This window comes from Benincasa hispida, chromosome 1, assembly GCF_027475165.1.
Source record: "Benincasa hispida cultivar pf3 chromosome 1, pf3_genome.v1.1, whole genome shotgun sequence".
Classification (NCBI taxonomy): Eukaryota; Viridiplantae; Streptophyta; class Magnoliopsida; order Cucurbitales; family Cucurbitaceae; genus Benincasa; species Benincasa hispida.
In genome coordinates this window covers 42,577,421-42,600,646 of record NC_143478.1, presented here as the reverse complement: position 1 = coordinate 42,600,646, position 23,226 = coordinate 42,577,421, and the positions used below count along the sequence as shown (strand labels likewise).

At 43.0% G+C, this 23,226-nt stretch overlaps 1 pseudogene; it reads left to right on the top strand.

The window, feature by feature from the left end:
- Positions 1–912: 912 nt before the first annotated feature.
- On the top strand, positions 913–1,690 carry LOC150038455 (uncharacterized; annotated as a pseudogene).
- Positions 1,691–23,226: the final 21,536 nt, after the last annotated feature.

The window sequence follows — 23,226 nt, the reverse complement described above, 5'->3', positions numbered from 1 at the left end:
ATAATTAATTATTCTTGATCCCTATTCATGGTTTCAATTTTTCCCGGTTTATCAGAACCTTTTTTTCTGATTCGAGGGGGATCCTGTTGAGTTCTTACGCTTTCATGTCTACAACTTAGTTAATCCGATTATTACAGAGATGAACCTAAGCCGGAATATGAACCATAAAAGAAAATACCGACTAAACCGATCACAGGAATACCAGTTACAGTACCTATTATCCAAAGAGGAATCCTTCCAGTAGTCTCGGCCATTTGTCCCACTTCCCTCCCTATTTCATCAAGTGGTTGTGCTAGAGACAGAAACAATCATAGATAATTATGAGATGATATCCTTCCAAATGGGATAAGATAATTCATACTATTATTTAGTATTTTCTTTGATTTCATTTCAGAAATAATTTGAAAATAAAACAGCAAGTACAAAAATGAGTAATAACCCCCAGTAAAGACTGGTACGATTCAATTCAACATTTTGTTTTTTTGAATTTGATTGTGTCATAGCTCTCTCATTCGAATTAGGTTTATCGTTGGATGAACTGCATTGTTGATATTGACCCTAAAAAAGAAACGGTAGGTACAACTAGTCCGTGAACCGCCAACCATCGAACTGTAAAAAGAGGATAAGTTTTATCGAGAGTCATTTGGTCCTCCTAAAAAGATCTACTAAATTCATCGAGTTGTTCCAAAGAATTAAAACGGCCAGTTATTAATGGAATTCCATGTCGTCTCTCTTCGATGCTAGCAACCGCGTTTGACCCTTTTCCGCGCTTCTTTCAATTTCCTTACATTCTAGCTGAAAGAGAGACTTGACCTTTACTTAGAGAGGGGCTGCGGTACCACGCTCTTCCGTGCTCGTAGGTTGACTTCCCTATGCATCTCGACTAAGGTCTCACAAACGTGCACTTCCCTTATGCCCCATTTCACTAATGTGAATAGGTTATACAGAAGGGTGGGTTGGTTATATACTCTTATGCGCGTTCCTTCTTCGAACCTTTTGGTATGTACTGCCCCCTAACTATAGATCAGATCCACCGGACGAGAAACTCAATTCCGCACCGTCGGACTTATCCACCCAGGGATTTCTTGAATTTCTGTGGATTGCGTTGGAGGAAATCTACCAAAGCTAGTCAGATAGATGGACTCTTTCCCCGCTGCAAAGGGAGAGCAAGAAAAAAAATCAAATTCTTGTTTTTTAATCAACGCCCCCTTTTGGGTATGCAGGTACTAAGAGTCCTCTCACTACCAACCAGCAGACATCATCTGGCTGGGTCTTGCCGGTATCAACAACAAGAAAAAAAAACAAGCAAATGGAAACAGCAACTAACTATGGCTCTTGGCCCAGACAACGCCCTATGCGTAGGGGAGATCGGAGCAACAGGGAACGCCTAGACGACGTTTTTCTTCCTGGGCAGCTGTAAGTAGATCGAGAGGTTGTTCCGCCCTTTGTCCCCGAATAAGGGTAATATGTTCTCATAAAAGGTTGCTCCAATCTGACCTAGCTAGCGACCGATCCCAATTCGCAGCAGAGAACAAGACAGGAAGCGAGCGTACCTTTGTTCGCTTCTTCTCCACCAAGCACGGAAGTTTAAGGACAGTTATCGGTGGCTACCTAAGGAAACTCCGATTCGATCCGCCCTCAGCTGGGAGGCATCTACCTCATCCCGATCACAAGGAGAGGTTCACCATGATGGGGGTACTTCTTTTTTTTCCCTTCCGGAAAGAATGAAATACATAGGGGACCATCCTTTTGTTGCGGCATGCTCCTGAGATTTACGGATTCGCAGGGGACCTCATGCCCTACTTAGTTGACTAACAATGACAAAGGCTTACAAAACTAAGTAGGACCTTTTGAATTGAATCTTAAGTAGTCTATCAATGGTGCGAAGCTGCTTTGCTTCTTTTCCGTAGGGGAGCGAAAGGTTAGACCTTAGAAAGTCAACGAACAGTGGTTGTTCTATGTAGGTATGGCGTTCCCCCTTGACTTGACTCTTCTAACGTCGAGCTAAGTGACTTCGTAACCTTTGCGTAGCGTAGTAGAATGAAGGCTACGCACCGACGCTATCTTATCTATTAGCCTAAGTGTCTTCGCTAACTCGCTCGCCTACTATACCCTACTATACAATACATTAGTAGGGTAGGCTAGGCTAATTCAGCCGCTTACTTCTACTAATGTAGGGCTAAGTAGCCCCTTTTCCTTTAGGTCCAACGTAGCGTTGACAAAGAAGAACAGACGGTTAAAAGACAGCGAATCTTTTTATATATAATATATATTTATATATAGGCCAGCTTAATACCTTTCCTCTTGATCTAAGGTACGAAGAGAAAGATCTCTCTTTTTTTTACTTCCACTTATCGATCCCGGCTCGGAAAAGTGACCGACCAGGGCCCTATTGATGAATGAAATAAAGGTTTATGAGCCCTAGCCCTTTAAGCCCACACCTGTGTAGAGTAGATCATTCAACACCTGCGGCACAAACCCATTTTTGACCTATTGGTCCTAGTATCATAGGCGACCGAACGGCCGCCCCCTAATTACTAGACCAACCCGCTATAATAATTCCATAAACACCTAGCGAAGATATGGCAAACAAATAAAGTAGCCCTATGTTCGGATCTGACAATACCATACCATAATCAAAAGGTACAATAGCCCGAGCGACCAGACTTAACATAAATGTAGCCACTAGAGCCATTCTAAAAAGGGAGAAATTTGCACTACTTGGTGAAAGAGGTTCTTTTAGAATCAATTTCAAACCATCTGCTAGAGGTTGTAACAATCCGAACGATCCCACTACATCAGGACCCTTTCGACATTGCACAAAAGCCATTACTTTACGTTCAGCTAGCACTAAAAAGGCTACTCCTAGTAGAAGTGGTAGAATTATTCCAAGTATTTCAGCTGGGACTGCTATGTACGTTTTCAATTTTCTATTCACTCATGATCTGGCCTGGTGGACCCAATCATGATATTAATGGATCGGACCTTTTCTCGAAAAACACCAGATCCCGAGAAGAGTTGAAGATGGTGCTCGAATCCTCTTACCTTACTTTGAATGGAAGCTTAGCCCGCCTCACTTGCTTTCTTTACTGCATAAGGGCATAAACGAAGTCAACGGATTTCCTTCTAACTAGCGGCTGAGAGTAAGCAAGCTACCTTCATTCAACAGATTTGTGGTTGAGTCAATAACATGCTCTGGGTCAGGAATCTTTGCTTTTCTCTTTTGCATTTCCGCTGCCAGCGTTCTTTTTTGTGTCCGTCCGTATTGCAAAGCTGGTCGACGCCAGCTGTAATGGTTGAAAATAGGGGCCCAACCAAGACCCCCTAATAAAGCTTTGTTCGATAAAGCAAACGATTCGTTCCGACAACTTCAGACCAGATTAACCCCTTTGAATTAGCCGATCTTACAAAATCGATCGGGCAGGCTAGTTGGGAAGGGGTTATTAGTGGAGAAAAGAATCAATCGCTGAGAGATAGATTCGACTATTTGGTCAGGACGAATGAGTGGCTGTGCAGCATGCTCCGGACGAGATTGTCCCTGAGAGTCAGTCCAGTTAGAAAGGGGAGGGCCCGCTATCTAGACTGCATTTTGGGAGTTTGAACACCATCCCATTTCAACCAAAAAGACAACCCTATCAAAGGTATCTAACCTTCCTTCCTTATGAGTGGAAACCCAATTCCGTTTTTTCTTTTTTGCATAAAAACCACCAGTAATATATATTATATAATATATATATGAATATTAATGAATTTGGAAACCCGTTCTTCCGACCATTTTTGAAAAGCTCATAGTTTCTCCTCAAAAAAGGACTTCTCCCGTCAGGGAGCGCATTAGATATTTACCTAAACCGGTAGGTAGGTCCTTGAGCAGATCCCACGTTAGCCCCAAGACGAGTAAATGCTTGAGCTTAAGTGAGAAGGGTCTTCTCCCCTCGCTGGTATTTTGCCTGTATGGTGTTTACCGGGGGGACCCTTGATTCGTAAGGTATGCCACTATCAGCTACTATCGAGATATACATGTCTGCCTCCCTTGAAAGCTTCTGGTGCTGCGACTATCACCGGTAAGTTACGTCGGATCAACATCGAGATTAGAATCCACTGCAAAAGCAACTAAGTCAACGCCTATTTGCTCTAGATCTACTGGCCTGGACGCTTGAATCTATTCCACCGCAAACAACCGAATATACTACTGGCTTCTGCTGCTTCTGTTGTTATTGTTCTCACCTGTCACTATGCCACTTCAACAGCTGGGACTGGAACTGCTTCCGCATCTGGCACTCCCCAACTTTTCTATTGAGATTTAGAAGTAGGGCGAGTGTCTAAAGCCCGAGTTATCTCTCTGAATCAGATTATTCACTGGACTGTTAAGCCATCGAGTCCTCTAGGGTTGATCGACCCGTTTCAAGAAGATTCATCCAAGACTAACGATTTCGTTAATTCTAAAGAGGAGCCCATTCCATAAGGAAGGTTAGAGGAAGGCATACATAGTTAGCTGGTTATTTGTCTTTCCCATTCCTGCTGCTACTGAAGGTGCCCAGAATGAATGGATTCTCTGGTAGAGGGTAGTCGAGGTTGAATTCTTTGGTGAGCTGGCTTAAAAGAAGCCCCCAATTGCAATTGCAGTAGGAGTAGCTACTTGTTTCATGGCTTTAATTTGAGCTTCAGATCCTGAATCTCCATAAATGGGTATGACTGGTTAAGGTGACCTGCTTTCTTTGTGCGGCAACCGCAAGCCAACAGAGCGGTACTCTAGATTTGTTATAGCACCACCATTTCACAATATACATTGTCTTGGAAAGCTAGTCTTGGGATTGCTGTTTTATCCTACTGAAGCGAACATTATGAAAGTTGAGGCTTTACTATAACGGGTCTATTAAAGTCTCCTTGCTACGGCCTTTATTAATATCCCTAGCTCGGAGGGTTACTCGAATCTTTCGTTTTTGTACTCTATTCGTTCCTTGAAGGTCCAATTAATTAATAGTAAAGTAATGTTCGGACGGTTAGTGTCTGTTCTGCATGACTCTGGAACATTATCGCTAAGGAGCGGATTTCAGGGTCCCTTGACTTGCCAAACAGTTTCTAGTATGCCTATATAGTCAATCTTTACACACATGATAGTGGCAGCCAAGTTATCGACGATTCTACAATAGGTGGCCGCTACTCAACTTAGCGAATCACTTCCAGACTGGCATTAAATCGAGATCGCGGCAGTGTCTCTTGTGTGCCTCATTTATGCTGGTGGCATACCGTACCGTATTGTGCGGAACACTCACAAAAGCCGTGGCCTTCCGCTATGTTAGACCCTCCCCTAGAAGTACAATGGTGGGTCCCTCCGGAACTGGTAATCCCCGAAAGACTTTCAAGGAGCCTTGTTCAGTAGGTGCGCTGCAAATATTCTTTCACAAGTTTGACGCAAGTCGTACTTCCCAGCCCTCTTAGCTACTTGTACTAACAAACTAGGGCGCTATACGGAATTTCGTGCCTGCTTATCTCGACTACAATAACTATCGAACAGCGATCCATCTGAAGAATGGCGCTTGTATATCCCTAGGCGTGGGTCTGTACTTTCCCCTATTAGAGAAGGGGGAGGTTTGGAACCCGAAAAGGAAGAGATGATCCACATAATAAGACATCATAGTGCCTAGAGATATAGGTACGGTTCATCACGTTACTTGTCTAAGCGTGTTGCCGTCTCGTCGGATATGCCATACTCAGATTTTGATGAGGTTAGGAACCATTTGCTGTTACCAGCATTGCTCATTATTAGGAAAAGCATTCTTGTTTATCGATTTTCATTAAGGTTACGTTATCGCTTTCGCTTTAATAATGAATGATATGGAGTCCCTCAATATATATGGCACGCTTAACTAGTAGTTTCCAAAGGGGTTTTTACCATCTATTTCTGCCTGAACTCTTCCCGAGTTTCCTTCCTGGCGAACGGGGAAAGCTTATCCCTCACTCGCATTCACCTAATCGAGCAGAACGCCAATCGGCGATCATCCTACAACTGGTCTCGCCTATAGTTATAGTGTCGAAGACACAATCGATTTTGTTGTTCTTACGACGGTTGTCAAAGACCGGATCTTTACACTTCACGACCCTCTTCGAGTATGTGCTTAGTGCAAGGCCTCATAGAACATAGAACAATGAAGTAATGTATCCATACAAGCTCCGACCCTCAGCTGCTCGAATAGAAAATCAACTTGTTCATTTATGTTACCTGTTGTGGACCTTCAACGTTTCACCTTTCATAGATCTGGGAAAGGCTGTTTTGGTTTGGGAAGAGTGACGTTGAGACTGGGCACGTGCGATAAGTAATAAAGAAAGCAAAGGGAAATCAGAGAAGTTAGAGCAGGGATTAATGGGCATCCCCGCCTGGAAAACAAACAGTAGAGTCAGGCGAAGGACTTAACGCAACTCTACTATCGCCTTTCCTACCAAAAAGCTAACCCAACCGAAGGAAATTACATAAGGTCTGGAAAGGGCTATAAAGAATCTCATTCCTTCCTCCCTTTCTTCCCCTGTTTCTAAGATCGATATAGCCTTCTCAAAACCTAGCTGTTAGAGTCGCATTTCCGGGCTAATATTCCACTTAATCCCCGAATGGTGAACCCTTCTCCTGCAAGGTATAGAAAAACTAAGGTGTACGCCCTGCTCGCTTTGGTTCTACTTCTATGGTGACCAAGAAGCAAGAGCTTGAGCTCAACGAGCCATTGATAATCACTTTTGTGGTTCTCAATCGGGAGAGAGATTCCAGTCCGGTGTAGGGGACATCTTCTTCATGATCTAGGGATAGGGGTCCAATGTAGACCGCGCTAAGCAGGGAGAGCTCCTCTTTGGTTCCATCTGTCCACATTCTTCCCTTCCATCCAAGGGAATTCGGGCTTGATTGTTTTGTGTAGTCGATTCGCTCAGTACCCTCCATAAACAGAGTCCATGAGCTTGGGAAGAGAAGTAGAGCCCTCGGTCAACCAAGAGAGGTCCAGCCCTTCCTGATCATTCATCATTCAATTCGTTGCGTTCTTCTTTCGAGCGGATCCGTCAGCTTTCACCCACCCAACCAATCCTGTTGATCCTGACCTACAGAAAGGGGTGAATGAGGTATTCTTAGCCACTTTACCGAGCGAGATGTAATTGAACTTGACCGATAGGGAGAGGGGAAGGAGAGGCTCCAGCACAGATGGGTAAGGGCGAAGTCATCATAAGTGGTTGATTGGGCTTGGAAGGCAAATTCATCGTTTTTCGCTCGTCTTTCATGCGTGCCTGTATGAATTGTATAAGTCATTAGTTCATGTTAGAGAATGGAATTAGGAATTCGATTTGCGTCTTATTTTAGGCCGGTTATCTGTTCAATCTGGAATTCCATCTCTTGTTTGGTTTCTGGTACCGGTTTAATTTGAGTTCCTTTGTTCAAATCAATATCTATGTTAGGCTTCCCTTCCCGGTTGTCCTGTCCTATTCAATCCGTTGTTCTTCTGTCCAATCAAATATCCCGGTCGAGCTGGCTTGGCTGGTACATCAATCGACATATTGCTTGTTTGGTACACATATCTTTCAATGTCAATCAAGTTCTCGAATTCATTCCCCTTTCCTTTTGAGCTGAGGAAAACGTGAAGAATTTCCATTTTATGAGCTTGTCTTTAAGAGAGAATAGGAAGTAAGTAAGGGGAAAAAGAGCCTATAAGTAGGTCGTTTGCTATTGCTAGTTGGGCTGCTCGCCTTTATACGGCTTGGCTTCGCTATCGCTCATGACTTGTATTATGGTTGGCCTAAAAAGTCGTATTCCTACCATAAAATAATGTCGATTATCTAGTGCGTTAAGCTTCGCCAGAAGCAAGCAAGATGAGGTCGCCCCTATCTCTAAAGTTCGTAGACAAGGCTCGTTTCGTACTTGACTTACGAGCTCGTGTAGTACTCACCCCTATCTCTAAAGGGGCTTATGCACTCCACTCGCTGTCCTATAAACGAGCGTTAGAATGAGCGAGCGAAGCCTTCAATTTAGGGGCTTCCTTCCTTATCCCTCACCCTACCCTTTCATTTCTGCTTAAGCTTCCCCGGTTTGGGGGATTAATTGATTGAATACCCGAGAACCATAATCTTTCCTAGGAACTGTTTCTACGACGATAGATAGGGGTCAGGTTTGTTTGGCATCTATGTCCCCTGCCCTCCAAACAGTATGGGAGCCTTTCAGCTCGTACTGCTCACACTCCTAGATCTTCACGGCACCTCCTCCACCATAGTGTGAGCTGGGAGCTGCTCCAAAAAGCGAGGCCTACTTCCAAATTCACTTTCAACAACACCACGAAAAAAGTAAGCTATGGTAGCCCACTGATCTGATCATAGGTGAAATCCAATCCCTTGGCCTCTCGGAAGCTCGATCTCGGTCGAGCTGCTTCGCTCCTTCCCATCTATCTTGACCGGGAAGAGGGGGGAGGCCCTTGCGGAAGCCCTGCCCACCCTTCTCTATTTTGAGGGATCCGGATCCCTCATATTTAGGATTCCTGACTTCCCGGACTCATAACCGACGGTTAGAAACAAGAAGAGGGTCAGTAGTCTCCGCCGTTGCAGGTCCTTCTCCTTCCGCTGAGACAACCCTTTTTTTTTTTTTTTTTTTACCGCGGCACGAAATCATGAAGAAGCTGGAATAACTTAGAAAGAGAGTGGTGCCTAGCCGTTGAGAGCGTCTGTTGTCTTTGTAGAGCAACAGTACGATCTTGGACGGGCCCCCTTCGCATGACCTAGAAAGAAAAATCAGTCCGTGCTACTATAAGGCCTTTAAACTCCTTCCTCAGGACACTGTTGCGTTGCCCATGGGGAGGGGGTAGCCCCGACTTCCATAGGTCCTTGGTTCGACCTCCTAATAAGAATTGAGGTCCTTGCATGGGCATCTCATCCCCAAGACTTGCTTGCTACATATGGAGTGCCCCGTGGTTCCTCGAGTGCCAGCCGCGGAGAGGAATGCCATCAACTAGGGCGCTATTGGCCACTAACCACTAGCTCGCCGGCCGTTCGGGCTCTGCGTTTCAAGTTCGTTATCCTAACCATCTCCTTTGCTCCACCGGGAGCCTGGCCTCTTCTTTGATCTTATCTACAGCTTTGCTCCTTGGCTCCCTACAGCTCCAGCCGCTCGCTGTAATAGCTTGCTTCTCGGGTGGCTCGCACCCTGGGTGGTGCGGCTGAGCCAGAGTGGGCTCAGCAGTTGGCCTATGTTTTCGGGCGCACGCATAAAGGCATGATTAGTTCCATAAATCTCACTGCACTGACCATAGTAAACTCCTTCTCGTTGTACCAAAATGGAGATCTGATTTAAACGACCAGGTACAACATCACATTTGACACCTGAGGAAGGTACAGCTCAACTATAAGGTACATCAGCAGATGTTACAATAATACGTAGATGAGTTTTGGCTAGTAGAACCACTCTATTGTCCACTTCTAATAAACGTGATTGACCCAATTCTAGATCATCTTCTGGAATCGTATAACTGTCAAAAGTGAGTGACTGTTCATCGGAACTGTTATAGTCAAAATACTCATAAGTCCGATACCATTGATGTCCAATAGCTTTGATAGTCATGGCTGGATCTACTACTACCTCGTCCATTGAGTATAAGAGAGCAAAGGATGGTATAGCAATGAACATCGGAATGATACTAGGAAAAATGGTCCAAAGAATCTCGATAGTAGTTCCATGAACAATCCTTTGCGGTATTGGATTTTTTTGATAGTGGAAATGCCATAAAGCGCGAACCAAGATCCGTGATACGAAAACAAAAATCAGAATGAGGAAGAAAAAGATATCGTGATGTAAGTCTATTATTCCTTGCATCATAGGTGTTGCTGCGTCTTGAGATCCTAATTGCCATGGTTCCGCTGCATCACAAGGAGCAATTGTGAGGAATAGCCATTTTAGAACAATCATTTTGTTTGGTTTATTCTTTGACTGCTCCCCCCCCCCTCCCCCCTACAAAAAAGAGAGACTTGTTCTTGCTCTCCCAATTCAGGAAGACGGAAATCGCCGTTTGGGTTGGTCCAACCAAGAAAGGCATGGGATTCTTTGGGCATTTCTTGGGCCGAGTTAAGTAAAGACTGGCTACCTAGTGATTTACAACCACCCTCATTGCACACTTTCTATATATCTTTCTCCTCCCCCCTCTTTCTTACAACTAGTTGCTGCATGCTATCAAATCTCGAGCAATGGGAGGTTACAATTTTGAATCCACACTCTCAAATTGTTCATTTTGGATATCGAAACGATTTTTAGGCAGTGAGTCTCAATCTTTCTTACAACTATAATAAGCTTTGATTTTCGTGCTTGTTTAAATCACAATCGAAATCTTTTTTTTTTTTGAATCTTTTGCTGGTGGATTCTGAATTTGAAAGAAAACCAGTGTACAATACTAATACGTTATTGTTCTGACATTCGGTCGGGACTGGCAACGATTTTCATGTTGATGGGGAGGGGCGAAGCAGCTTTACCGAGTAGGGGCAAAAATACGATAAGTAGATACATTATTTTCATTTTCACAGATCCCACTCTTTTACACTGATGTATCATACTCTCTCGACCAGGTCATCATAAGAAAATACTGCTAAATCTTTCCAAAGTGAGAGAAGAAGGGAAGGCGTGCTACAACTAACGGAATAGCCAGCTGAAAAACACTAGCTAGCTAGGCTAGCGCGCAATGGCTTTCTCCGCGTTGGGCTCGCTTCTTCAAGCTTCGCCCAACCTATACAAGACAAGGTGCTGGTCGCTTTTTCTCTAAGCCACAAGTGGCTTATTTATGTAGTGGTCGGCATTCCTACGTGCTCCTCCTTGCTCACCGACTTAAGAATCTAAAAGTGACCTTTGGATGTTGTCGTGACGCTTTGGTTACGAAGGTTGCTAGGGTCTAGGTTTATGGATGGATTCAGTCAACGAAAGTCCCTCAAACTCAATCAATATCAACAACATGTCGTGACTGGTTAGGCTTGGTTGATTTTGTCAGAAAATAAAGTAGGTTTCGGGGGTTCATTGATTAGTAAACCTCCGGTGCTGGTAAGGTCGGGACCGTGGTCGTCCGTCTCCGGTTTGTCGGCCGATAAGATCTTTGAGAATGACCAGCCAGCTGGGTTGGTTTGGCTATTCCTTTCTATTGAAAAGGAGTCAGCTGTCAACGCGAGTCACCTTCTTCTAGCCTTCGCTGGACGACATGGCATTCTCGTTCAAATATAGGCCGGCCATACTTGTGATGGTTCCCAAGGATCCAATATGACCACTTAGGTCTACGTTGCCACGATATTGTTCTATGGAAGCAGGCGGGCTGTTAGAAGTTCAGCCCGATTTTTTTTTGGTGTCGTAGGGGAGGGATTGACCTTTCTAACGCATATTTAGTCGTACCGGCATGGCCCCACTGATTTTTTTTCGATCGGAGCATCCAGCAGCGCAACCCAGTTCTACTTGACTAAGCCCCGTGCTCGTCCAAGGAGGGAGTTTGCTTTACCCAACTCTCTTTTTGATAACAAGGCAGAACCCCCCGACCAAACATTCATTAGTTTCGAATGAAGAGTGCCCTGCCCCTGCAAGCATCTACTCGTATCAAAATGAAAAGCGTGATTTTAATAAACAAGCAAGAAAATCCCTTTCTATTAGTAAAGGGCTTTAGGCTTTACTAATAACATAGAAGGTAAGGCCGGCTTTTGAGCTGTAGCTTTACAACGATAGAGCATAGATAGGGCCCTTTCTTATTATTAGTAAGGTTTTCAAAAGGCGTAGACAAGCTACCTTTATGAAAAACCTTTTTGTTTAGGGGTAAGGGGGCGCGCTAACGCCGTCGACTCTAATACGCCCTTATTAGATTAGAGTATTATCATCGACGGCTTTCGCGCTGCTCAATCCATTGCTTTATTCAAGATGGGCTTTTTTTTTAATAAGGCTCGCTCCCGGCGCTCACGTTTTTTGGCTTCCCTAAAATTGCGAATATTTGAAAGTTGGTAAAGACCCACCCCTTGTTTAAGTCAGAATGAGTCCCCGGGACCCCGAGACATTGGCTTCCGCCAACAGTGGACTATTAAGGATCGCATCCCGCACATATTCTACATTATAGCCTACAACTGATTCAGCTTGCACTTCTGGGAGATCAAATGGAGCTCGATTAGTTTTTGCTAGACGAGAAATAAAGAACATAACCAATACAAGGAACAAGGGAATATCGAACCATATCTGCTTCTACGCCATGACAATCTCACTCGAATTACGGGGACTTAGACATATTAGTACAGTATACCGGGGTCCCCGGCCAGAACCACACGTGCAAGTTTCCCTGCATGTGGCTCGTCCATGCTTTCCGAGGCTCTGCCTGTGACTCAGCATGGGAGAAGGGGGCGAAACTGCACACTTTCGTGTTCAGAGCATTGTCCGAGTGAATAGGCAGTGCCTACCACGCAAAGCTTTCTTGAAGAGGCTGGGCTGGTTCCTTTTCTAGCCCGCCAACAATTTGATTTAAATGTTGGGGCAAGCCCCAGGAAAGTGTTGGCTTCCAGCTCCATCTCGGCCGGCATCCTGCTCTTGAGGGGGTGGAGTCCTGGAGCGAACTACTCAATGCTATGTTGCCCCAATCCAGGGAAGGGCTTTTGGTGAGGAGCATTGTTTTGAGGGAGGGAAAGCGTGGTTGACAAGCCACTTCGAGGAGGCGACTGGACTGGAGTGCTTTCATCAAATGATGCATGTGGGCTGAGCCATTCCCACCCCAAGTGGTGGCCCGATTCAGCCTGGTCGGGAAGAGATTCACGTAGAGACTCTGACGTTACTGGAATCTCTTTCTATGTTAGCGGGAGGGGGAGGGCTTTCCTATGGTAGTCCCGCTGCAGCCTCTGACCGTCCATCCCGTCTCATCTTTCTTTGGCTATACTTGTATGTAGCTAGCCATGTTAGCTTCACATGAGAGTTTAGCCTTTAGAAAAGGCTCTCATTCATCAGTCAGCTCGGCCTCTTTCCTATTCCGCTTTGCCGCCTATTAAGAGAATAGGTCCCGTTGAAGCGGCCCACCGCCTTTATTCATCTATACCAGCTGCCACGCACGACCCAATAGGAACGATTTCAGCGCCCCTCTCTAGATAAGAAGCAGAACGCGCCATCACCTACAACCCTTTCTTTCCTCTGCCAGGGACTTCCATGAAATGAAAACGGGTGGCATCGTCGTATGCTCGATATTTGTTGCCCTGGTTTATATCCCGGAGTACTGCTATGGCCGATCTGTCACCCAATCTACTTAAACAACCTAAAGGCTTGGCCCCGCTTTGGAGAATGAGCCTATATATAGGCATGGCTAAGTCAGTTATTCTCGCAATTCAGATAAGATTCGGACTCTCTGAAAGCACGGTTCTTGCCTCCCTCCTTGGAGCTCGTCCATTCCTTGGGTGATCCCTTGCTCTCACAATCGAGTGTTTGCTCGTCGTTTAGGCCGGTGAGTGAGATTTCTGCTCATTGCAGTCATCCCCGAGGTTCTTCACACCTAGATAGTACCAGGACCCTTGTGCCCCGGCCCTTGATCAGATAAACCTCCCTATGACCCACAACTCAAAATGAGCCTTGTGATGAGACGCGAACATTCCTCATGCTGTGATTCCCTTCAGTCCGTTCCTGGGTTAGGTTAGAAGAACATCCGAGCGATTGCCTTCGCGGATCCAAACGCGCTCACAAGGCACACAATAAGAATAAGACCAATAGAGACTTCATAAGGGACCATTTGAGCTGCAGATCGTAATGCTCCTAGAAAGGCATATTTCGAATATAGAGGAGTGAAAGTTCCCAACAATCAACGAGTTGATCATACCCTTCTTTGAACCGTACGAGCACGTCCTCTGTCACCCTCCATCGCGCTTACGGCTCTTTACCCCAACCCAACTAGCTCTGGCTCCAGTTCTTCCCTTTCTATTCCTCGGTAAGCGGACCGAGGGAGCATGGGGGGGCGATATCTGCTTTTGACTGATGGAAAGCATCTCTCCTTAGCTTCTATTACCTAACTGAACCCGCAAAAAAAATCACAATAGAAAAAGTGGTTCTTGCCGGGAGATTCGCATCGGAGACATCTTTATCTGAGAAGAAGGCTTCGTCGTCCGGATACTCATAAATGATGTTAGGATCGGCTGGCTCATCCTCGGAATCAGAAAAGAAAAGAGAGACAAAACTTCTTGTTTCAGTGACAGAGAGAAAATAAATAGGATTTGAAGACACGATCATTCACATCAATTTCAGTAGGCAGGAAGGGCGCGGCAGCTACCCTTTGACGAATGCAAGCAAGGTCGCTTGCTTACTCTCCGTTGACGGCAAGGAAGGAGGCATTCGAAAGAAGACTAGACCATACTAAAGTCAAGAGGCATTCGGGAAGCGACTAGTCGCTTCTGGCCAAGCTTCTATCAGGCCGACCACTACATAAATAAAGAGATCCATATACCAGTCATGAGCGATAGTGAATTCGTCAGAGGCGAAAGCTGTAGCTTTGCGGACGAAGCCGAGCCACTAATGGAGTGGCAAAAGAGGCATACTATACGTATACTAGATTAGTAACGGCTGAAATACCAAAAAAAAAACAACACAAAATTTCAATGAACTATTTAAGATATCAGTGTGATTGATCCGACAAGTACCAAGGGCTTTCGGTAGACTGATTTCATTTTCGAATTCGCTTGCGACAAGTCCTAGCATTAGTATGAGTTCGTTGACCGCGTAAGGGCAATCCATCTTGATGACGAATTCCACGATAACAAGAAATCGAAATGAATCGTTCGATGTCTACTCGTTCTCCCCTCTTCAATTCCCAATGAACAATATGATCTTGACCTATCATTTGTTCAATTTGGTCGATCTAATACTTAGTTAACTCTTTGATCTTTATGTTCCCACTGATACCTAATCGATAACGAACCTGAATGGCTTTTTTAGGTCCAATTCCATCAATTTTTATTGAGGCAATTTTGACTTGTTTATCGGGAACTGATCTTGCTCCTGAAATATATGACATTCTTGATCCTTCCTTTTACTAGTCTTCTCAGCTGGAATCAAAATGAGTTGTCTCCTCTCTGATGATCTTTTCTATAGGTCGAACTAGTGTGAGTGGTCTAAACTTCGACCCTGATTTCTGAACATTATGTTCTTGTACGCAAGCCCTGAAAAAAGATCAAGAGTCTTGTGGAGGATAATTTCACACTGATCTTACTAAAGAAGGGAGAAAGTGCTCCGCGATGGGTCGCGTCGCGGTCTCAAAATGGAAGTTTTTCGCTTTTCTTAAGATAGCGCAGAAGGTCTTTTAGGGCCGCTATGTTCGCATCCTCCGACTAAACATCGAAGTGGTCTCGTGCGCGGCCATCATGTTGTCGGGTCTGAGCTGCCTACGGTTACAGAATCGCCCGCAGAAGCCCCCTTGACTCTCTCTCTATAAAAAAAAAGCTTTTTGCATCATCAGCGGCGCTGGCGCAGGTTTTTATTAAACAACGTTCAACTTGCATGTGTTAAGAATATAGCTAGCGTTCCTTCTGAGCCAGGATCAAACTCTTCTTTTGAGTATGATTGGGCCCCGCTGTTGTAGAACCTGGTGAACCGGGCGTACTACTGAACTGAAGATTGATTCTCTCTCCTGAACTATGTAGTACGTTATATATTCTTTCTAGCAACTCAATAAAAATCAAAGCTAACTTATTGCAACTACATCAAAAAACCGAGATTTCAGACGTGAACGACCGCTTTCTTGGAACTAATTCATAGGGGGCAACGTGTGAACACTATCTAAAAAAATATAACAAGCGTGCGATACAAAGCATCAACCTACGAAAAAACGAATTGATTGACTATTGAGTGCAACTTCAAAGACCCAACATGCATTTTTTTGCATTGGGCTCTTTCATTAACAACTATAAATATAAATGAGTTAGTCTACCATATTTTTTCTTGACAGAAAGAAAAGGAGATGGTTCCATGTGCTCTGATTCATTATTTTGATTCGAAACTAGGAGCACTACCAAAGTGTTTCAAAGAAGGGTTATCCTGACGTAGGTCTGCTTCTGACCTAGATCAACTTAAGTTAAATGGAATCTCTATCATCCTGCTTCTGCTTAAAGAATCAAATATGAAAATACAGGACGAAAGAGAATTTTTTTTTGAGGTCCTGATACTCATTATGCCTTGCATTGAATAGACTGGGTATTCACCTTATCAATATCTCAAATCAATGATGGATTTTTTTTAGTGCCTAAATGGGGCACTCGATTCGGACCAAACTTTTTGTCAGGCTACTGTTCTCTTGTTTTGTTCCGTAAAAGTAATAGAGTAAGACATCGATTTCTCAATAAGATCAACTTTTTTTATTACATGATGTACTTCTCTGAAAAACATTGGCGCACGTGTAAACGAGGTGCTCTACCAACTGAGCTACAGCCCTTGTGCTTGTGATACATATCTTATCATGTAGATAATTTCTTGTCAAGATGAATATTCTATGATCTATTTTGTTGATTTGTTTGATTGGTGTTGCTTATCAATAATATTCGATTTATAATCTATCGATGTGATAGGGCCCATTTGTTTTTCTTTGTGATGATAAATGACCTACTTAACTCAGTGGTTAGAGTATTGCTTTCATACAGCGGGAGTCATTGGTTCAAATCCAATAGTAGGTAGAACTTATTAGATACCACAGAAGCAATGGTATCTAATAAGTTTTTCTACTCAACTTTGTTCTATTGATTTTCTATCTTTTCCATCCCTATATTTATTTCATTTTGGAATTGTAATGTAATTCTTTTTTCCATGAAAATTGCATTTCACTTGATTATTTAGACGCATTAACTAGGTACGCCATTGATAGCTTCTACTCGTGTCCTAGCTCGTCTGAGAGCTAAATTTGCCTCGATTGTTTGTCTCTTGCCCTGAGCTTTCCTCAAGTTAGCTTCCGCTATTTCAAGAGTTTGCTGAGCTTCTTGTGGATCAATGTCACTAGCCTTCTCCGCATCATTTACTAAAATAGTGACCTCATTATTGCCTATTCTAGCAAAACTACCCATCAGAGCCATCGTTAACCATCTGTCATTAGCAGTCAGGCATATTCTCAAAATACCTATATCTACAGCTATGGCAATAGGTGCGTGATCTAGTAATACACCAATTAGTCCACTATTCGTAACTAAAATGATTTCTTTCACTTCTGAATCCCAAATAATTCGATTCGGAGTCAGAACACTAAGATTCAAGGTCATTTCTTCAATCAATTTGCTCTCCATTTCTAAGTTCGTAGCCTTCGCAGTAGCTTCATCGATGTTACCTACCAAATAAAAGGCTTGTTCGGGAAGACCATCTAATTCTCCGGAAAGGATTAATTTAAACCCTCTAATTGTTTCTGCTAGGCCAATGTATTTCCCCGGGAAACCAGTAAATACTTCTGCTATGAAAAAAGGTTGTGATAAGAAACGCTCAATTTTTTGTGCTCGTGCTACGGTTAAGCGATCCTCTTCGGATAATTCGTCTAACCCAAGGATAGCTATAATGTCCCGCAGTTCTTTGTAACGTTGTAAGGTTTGTTTAACTCTTTACGCAGTTTCATAATGTTCTTCACCAACGATCCGAGGTTGTATCATAGTTGACGTTGAACCTAAAGGATCTACTGCTAGATAGATACCTTTGGCAGCTAATCCTCTTGATAGTACGGCAGTAGCATCCAAATGTGCAAATGTGGTGGCAGGAGCAGGATCGGTCAAATCGTCCTCAGGTACATAAACAGCTTGAATAGAAGTTATGGACCTGGTAGAAGTAATTCTTTCTTGTAAGGAACCCATTTCGGTATTAAGAGTGGGTTGATAACCCACAGCCGAAGGCATTCTACCCAGTAACGTGGATACTTCGAATCCCGCTTGAACGAAACGGAAGATATTGTCGATAAATAGAAGTACGTCTTATTCATTAACATCTCGGAAATATTCCGCCATAGTTAGGGCAGTTAAACCAACTCTCATACGAGCTCCCGGCGGTTCATTCATCTTACCGTAGACTAGAACCACTTTTGATTCTGCAAGATTTTCTTCATTAATTACTCCGGATTCTTTCATTTCCATGTAAAGATCATTTCCTGAACGAGTACGTTCACCTACTCCTCCGAATACGGATACACCTCCATGAGCTTTGGCAATGTTGTTGATCAATTCCATAATGAGTACTGTTTTTCCCACTCCAGCCCCTTCGAATAGTCCTATTTTTCCTCCACGTCGATAAGGGGCTAAAAGATCTACTACTTTAATTCCTATTTCCAAAATCGAGAATTTTTTATCTAACTGTATAAAATAAATAAAAGCGGGGGTGGATCTATGAATAGGAGATGTTGTGCGAGTATCTACAGGACCCAAATTATCAATAGGCTCTCCGAGCATGTTGAAAATTCGGCCTTCAGTCGTTCCACCGACTGGAACACTTAGAGGAGCTCTCGTGTAAATCACTTCCATTCCTCTCATTAGACCATCTGTAGCACTCATAGCTACAACTCTAACTCGATTATTTCCTAATAATTGCTATACTTCACAAGTCACATTAATTTCTTGACCGGCAGTATCTCGACCTTTCACTATCAAAGCGTTGTAAATATTAGGCATTTTTCCCGAGGGAAAAGCTACATCTAGTACCGGACCAATGATTTGAGCGATACGTCCCAAGTTGTTTTTTTCAAGTGTGGAAACTTCAGGACAAGAAGTAGTAGGATTTATTCTCATAATAAAATAAAATATGTCAAAATGGTGGTTAATTCAATAAAAAATGAAATGGGAGTTCGCACTCGATTTCGTTGGTACCGTCCAATGGAATCAAATTCCATTGTTGACTTATACCATTTGAATGAGTCAATTTAAAAGTTCAACCAACCCCATTTTCCGGATCAAAATCTTTAGAAAGTCTTTCATTTTTCTATCATTATATACATTACCATCCATATTCTCTATGGAATTCGAACCCGAACTCTATTTATGAGTCATTTTTTGCATTTCATTGGTCCTTATTTCTTATTTCAGCATATCGATTTAGGTCTAATCTATTAGTTTTTTCTTTTTTTTTCATAGGAATTTCGTATATTTTCACATCTAGGATTTACATATACAACATATGTCACTGTCAAGAGTGAATTGATTTTTGATTTCAATATTTTAAGGCGGATTACAAACTTGAAAAAAAAAGGATTGAGTTGCGCCATACATATGAAAGAGTATACAATAATGCTGTATTTGGTGAATCAAATACCATGGTCTAATAACGAACCATTCTGATTAGTTGATAATATTAGTTGAGAATTTTTTGTTTGAAAGGATTCCTATAAAAGGTTTCATTAACTCTTAATTCATGCCGAGTAGACCTTGTTGTTGTGAGAATTCTTAATTCATGAGTTGTAGGGAGGGACTTATGTCACCACAAACATAGACTAAAGCAAGTGTTGGATTCAAAGCTGGTGTTAAAGATTCTAAATTGACTTATTCGACTCCTGAATATGAAACCAAAGATACTGATATCTTGGTAGCATTCCGAGTAACTCCTCAACCCGGAGTTCCACCCGAGGAAGCAGAGGCCTCTATAGCTGCTGAATCTTCTACTGGTACATGGACAACTGTGTGGACCGATGGGCTTACCAGTCTTGATCATTACAAAGGACGATGCTATGGAATCGATCGAGCCTGTTCCTGGAGAAGAAAATCAATTTATTGCTTATGTAGCTTATCCCCTAGACCTTTATGAAGAAGGTTCTGTTACTAACATGTTGACTTCCATTGTGGGTAATTTATTTGAATTCAAGGCTCTACGTGCTCTACGTCTGGAAGATTTGTGAATCCCTACTGCTTATGTTAAAACTTTCCACGGCCCGCCTCATGGGATCCAAGTTGAAATAGATAAATTGAACAAGTATGGTCGCCCTCTATTGGGATGTACTATTAAACCAAAATTGGGATTATCTGCTAAGAATTATGGTAGAGCAGTTTATGAATGTCTACGCGGTGGACTTGATTTTACCAAAGATGATGAAAACGTGAATTCCCAACCATTTATGCATTGAAGAGACCGTTTCCTATTTTGTGCGGAAGCCTTTTATAAATCACAGGCTGAAACAGGTGAAATCAAGGGACATTACTTGAATGCTACTGCAGGTACATGCGAAGAAATGATGAGATGAAAAGGGTTGTATTTGCCAGAGAATTGGGAGTTCCTATCGTAATGCATGACTACTTAACAGGTGGATTCACTGCAAATACTAGCTTGGCTTATTATTGCCGAGATAATGGTCTACTTCTTCACATTCACCGTGCAATGCATGCCGTTATTGATAGACAGAAGAATCATGGTATGACTTCCGTGTACTAGCTAAAGCGTTACGTATGTCTGGTGGAGACCATATTCACGCTGGTACCATAGTAGGTAAACGTCAAAGGGGAAAGAGACATCACTTTAGGCTTTGTTGATTTACTACGTGATGATTTTATTGAAAAAGACCGAAGCCGCGGTATTTATTTCACTCAAGATCGGGTCTCTTTACCAGGTGTTCTGCCAGTGGCTTCTGGTGGTATTCACGTTTGGCATATGCCCTGCTCTAACCGAGATTTTTGGAGATGATTCTGTACTACAATTCGGCGAAGGAACTTTGGGACACCCTTGGGTGTGCATGCTACCCACATAGCTTAACATTAGGTCTTCTACGAGAGAAAAAAGCATGTAAAAGTTGCCTTACTCACTTAGGGCGGGGTAATTGCCGGAATCGTCTCAGAACACCAATCATTAGAAGTGGACATCTCTTGTCGATCTCTTCACGAAGGGATTGGAAACTAAGCTCTCCATAGAAAGCTGTACGAGAAAGAGTTATCAACCAAAATGGGCCAACCACATCCTCCACGGAAGACCATCAGAAAGAGTGAAGTCAAGCTATCTCTTACCCTCTTTACCTATTGTAATCCGAACGTTTACATCATCCCCGGGTTTCCTGTTCTAGTAGCCCTCTCTTCATTCGTAACATAACCCCATGCATGGATTTTCGAAGCACTCCACCACGAATAAGACCTAATCTTTTTTCTTACTTGCCTTTTCGATCATGATGTGAAAGTGAAACTCGCCCTGTGGTCTTCATTTTATAAGGAACTCTCTCAATCACAACTCAAGCAGTGAACAAAATTCCAGGCTTCATCATCATCCTTTATATGTGAAGAGATGTTATAGAACTTTTTGAAGCTAGAAGTCGTACATTGTTTACCCGAGAATAAGTGAATTCCATTTCCAGAGAAATGGAGCCTTGACCTAAGGCATAATGATATGAGTGAGTCGTGTTAAGGAACTTCTTTCTTTAAAACTGACTATTGCTATTGGTAACAAACAGTCTTTAGGCCCTTACTCCGCTTATCTCTCTAGATGCTGCATTACCGGTCTTAGAACTTTTTTGACAAAAGCGGGTAACTGGTAAAAGAAGAAGATGTTCTGTTTTCACGAATCCAACTGACATAGTGGCAAGATCATGACTATTTAAGCCAATTCGATTATTAGCTCAGACACTATTCTATTCATAGTTGTTGTTCTATAGGGCAATTAGCCTAAACATGGCATGTCTGACTGATTGACAGAAGTAAGTAGGCAAGTCTGGGACTTTCGAATAAGAACTTCTTTGTCAACTACCGGTTGTACGGATTGGATTCGTTAGATGCTCAGATTGTCTCGGTCTTCAATTAGCTACCAAAAAAGCCTCCTTAGCTTTTGCAGTGCTTCGCTGCAGTCATATTGAAATATAGGCTTGTGAGATCTCCCACGCTGACTCTTGCTCTAGCACGCTAACTCGAGCTTATTTAGGATTCCCTGACCCTTTATTTAGATTCTTCCGTGGGACTTTCAAAAATAGAACCTGGCTTACTCTATTACCTTATGAGATTTTCTATCCCATTGGCTGACTCATTACTGGCTTAGAGGTTAGAACGTTAGAGAGGGGATTCCTATCCCATCCTTTTTCTATATTTTCTTTATTTACTGCTTACAGATACAAGTTCTCGGACGAGGTTTTAGGGTTGGATTACTAACTAAAAGTCTGCTTACAGGGTTCGCTTACTATGCAGGGTATACTGGATTAGCCGGTTTGTTAGCGGCTTAAAAGAACCTTCCTTTCTTTTTCCCGTTGGAATGAATTCCTCACTACTCCTTGCTGGTGAGCTTACTTCTACAGTACAACGCGGGGACTTATATATTCTATATCTTTTTGATCTCGCACTTCTAATAGAACCATGAGACTAGCTATAGCTCTTGCGCACTTCCCTGCTTTTTCTTTGAAGCGTGCATTGGTCACATAGATGACTTCGTTAAGGAAAGCTGCTTGAAAAGTGCTCATCTCTTCGCTCTCCTCCCTTCCGCTAATACGAATATCCCGTTCTTGGTTCTTAAAGATATGTCTCTAGCCCCTGTTATGTTAGCGTCTTGAATCTCATCTATTGGTTGGAGCTCTTTTCGAGAAAGAGTCTAAACTGCCCGCCCATTTCTTCTTCAATCTCACAAAGAAGATTTGAGTTGTTTCAGCCCCTTCTCCTATAATGTTAGGCGAGGTGCCTTCTGCTCTCTTCGATTTAGCAAGCAACTGAGTGGCTTTCGCTCCTTGGTCTATTGTTTATCGATGTCCTGCCCCACCTCTTTTTAGCCCTTAAGTTAGTTGACAGAGACTATACTGTAGGAATAGGCCACTTCTTGGCAAGTTCGGAAGCTTTGGTGAGAGGGGAACTCATGCTAATGGTCTCGGATATGGCAGCCTCGCTTAGTCCAGCTGAGCTCTATTATTTTCTAATGAGACTGACATAGAGTACAAGTACCAAATACTGATAAAAAGAGTGTATGCGAGTAAGTGCGAAAGCTTTTGCGTCTTCTTTTCCGTTTTTTCGTTTACTAATTTGAGCTTCTCGACCGATAGGGAGAGAAGCTTTGTGCCAAATCCATTTATAAGCCCTCAAGTAGGTAACCCCAAAAGAGGGAAGAGATTTTCGAGTACGGGAAACCTTTGGATTTGAAATCACTGCTTATATACCTGGTATTGGCCATAATTTACAGGAACATATTTAGTCTTAGTAAGAGGGGGAAGGTTTAAGGATTTACCCGGTGTGAGATATCACATTGTTCGAGGAACCCTAGATACTGTCGGAGTAAAGGATCGTCAACAAGGGCGTTCTAGTGCGTTTTTTATTCTTATCCAAGACTTGTATCATTTGATGATG